Below are 2,564 nucleotides of genomic sequence, written 5' to 3' on the forward strand. Positions count from 1 at the left end.
ATTGGTTTGTCTTGGTCTCTACCACATTTCGGGGCAATTATTGACAACAAAAGTGTTGACTTCTGACAACACAAATTAGTATGTCTTTATGCTTTGCACTTAGAATAAATGGAATCATAAAACATTCTACTCCCTTGTTCTGGATTCTGTCATTTGTAATTTAATTTTGTTTAAGTATGTATGGTACCTTTCATTTTAGAGCATTTTGAGTTTTGATGTGTTAAATAATTTAATCCCTTAAAAACTCATTCAAGTGCATAAAGATGATGCTTTTTCCTGTGACTGTACAAAATAGTCAGCCTATAAATATCTTAGTCAAATGTGATTTAGAGGGAGTAATTTAAATATCATAAAAGAATATTTTTTTCAAAAAGAGAATAAAGGCCTTTTAGTAAGTGGAATTATAATTTGAAAAATATTTAATCAAATTTCCATTATATAGAATAAAAGAATGTTCTGTCATCTAGTTAATCTGAGCTCTACATCCAGATTATGTCCTGCTCTCTGAAGTAGTAAATAAAATAGATGTCATTATCCTTCAAAACCATATTTTGCATTGCTCTTCTAATACCATTACTTATTTCCTTAACTTCTTAAATCATCTCTTCAGGTCAATGTATATTTATTGAATAAACACTTTGTTTCTTATTTTTTTATATTTATTTATTGAATCACTGTGGGAAAAGTTACAAGCTTTCAGGTTTAAGTCTCAGTCAGGCAATGATCAAACACATTTCCCTTAATCAGTACTTATTTTTCACCACCAAGAACCCAAATATACCCCCCTCTCCCCTCCCAATGCCTGTGAGGCAGGTGAATTCTACTTAACACTCTATCTACTTCGATTACATTTATTATTTCAACAAAAGATGCACCATTATTGTTTAGAGTTTACACCCAACAATCAGAACTGCTGAAAAGCTATTGTGAAATGATTTTCTACAGCTGTTTATGAGAACGATATGATGTAGTGTGAACGCAATATCGGCTGCATGATTTTGGATTTCTGATATTTTACTTATTAAGCCTGGAGGTATTTCTGCCAAGAGCCAGATAATTACGAGATTGGTTTCTGTGGCTCTGGAGCCATGGTCGTGCTGGAAAGCCGCTCATGGGGGGCAACTCACGACCTCAGTAGGGCGTGAAGGAGGAGCCGGGAATGCCCCCTTCCTATGAGATTTCAGTTGCCAGGTCACCTCCGGCTCATACCTGACTTTCCAAAAAACTCCGAGGTGGCCGCCATCTTGCTGCCCAGGGCAAATAATGTGTTCATTATTTCTTGTTTTTATTTATTTTTTTAATGGGCTTTCCAGTAGAAACCAGAACACCTGTTAGACAAATTCTAAGAGCTGTAACACTTCGATAAATCCTTTATCCAAAGGATTGAGCAAGAATGTTCCAGAAAGGACCCCAAAATCACCATCTAGTTAAAAATTTTACTCCAGCTATATCACTCTATTTAAAATTTTAGAATTCCTGGAGCTCATACTCACTGATGTGGAGTGTAAAGTAGAAGGCAACTGATCTCGCCAAATTAAAAACAAAAAATAACACACAAAGTTAGTAATATCTTATATGGGGCTTAATGGCTGCAGGGTAAGACACAACAATCTTCTCACACTTTCCTTTAAGGAAACTTTTCTGAATTTTTTTAGTCGAGTTTTTATAAAAAGCACTCCAAAATAAATTATTCAGGATCTACTTTTGGGGAAGGCTTGGGTGATAGTGGGAAAATTCAAAATAATGGTGGTACGAAGGTGTAATGATGGGGGGATTGGTGTTGTGAACAACTTTAAAAATTAAATTAAATTAATTATAATAATAATAAATGTTTTAGAAGTTATTAAGGTGGCCACAAACAATCAGAGAAACATAACTTAATCACATAATAATTACACTTTTCTGAAACATGGACAGGCTATACAATTTAAACAGATTGTGATTAACTTTGCATAAATCAAAACTTCTTGAAATTATAAAGTGAAACCTTAAGACAGGCTATTTGTGTTTGACGATAGTTGGGATAAATAACAGAGAACTCCTAAATAGGAAGAAGGGGGTTTGAAGAACAGGGAACAGATTGCGTAAGACCACAGAGGATTTAAACATCTTAGCAATTGCATCTCTCTCTTGGCATTCCTCGCACATTCATGGAGGTGCTGAACCAGTTGATCGTATTCCTCTTCAATGCTGTCAACAATGGCATCTTCCCATGTTGCTGCAATAGTACCAAAGAGTTCCCAGTTGGTGGTCATTCTGGGAGTTCTCTTTTTGAACTTTGCAGCCCTTTCTCCCCGCTCTGTGAAGTAGAATTTTGCACGAAGGAGACGGTGGTCCGATCCCGTTCGAAATTTTGGGACAACAGCGACATCAGTCAGGCAAAACCGTCGATTGAATATGATGTGGTCTATTTCATTGTGGAATTGTCCACCGGGAGACTCCCATGTCCATTGTTTAGATTCTGCCTTCTGGAACTGTGAGTTACCATGAATGGTCTTGGTCGACATGATGAACTCAGACAGTCTCTCACCCTGTTCGTTCCATTCTTGGCCGTGGGTCCCGAT

General features: G+C 36.6%; 1 non-coding gene across 1 annotated transcript; it reads right to left on the reverse strand.

Moving 5' to 3' along the window:
* Positions 1-1,300: 1,300 nt before the first annotated feature.
* LOC130038240 (U7 small nuclear RNA) lies at positions 1,301-1,360 on the reverse strand. The gene has a single exon (XR_008794625.1). It is a non-coding gene; the product is annotated as a U7 small nuclear RNA (small nuclear RNA).
* Between the last annotated feature and the right edge of the window lie 1,204 nt (positions 1,361-2,564).

The sequence above is a fragment of the Sorex fumeus genome, unplaced genomic scaffold (assembly GCF_029834395.1).
Source record: "Sorex fumeus unplaced genomic scaffold, SorFum_2.1 ptg000006l, whole genome shotgun sequence".
Lineage (NCBI taxonomy): Eukaryota > Metazoa > Chordata > Mammalia > Eulipotyphla > Soricidae > Sorex > Sorex fumeus.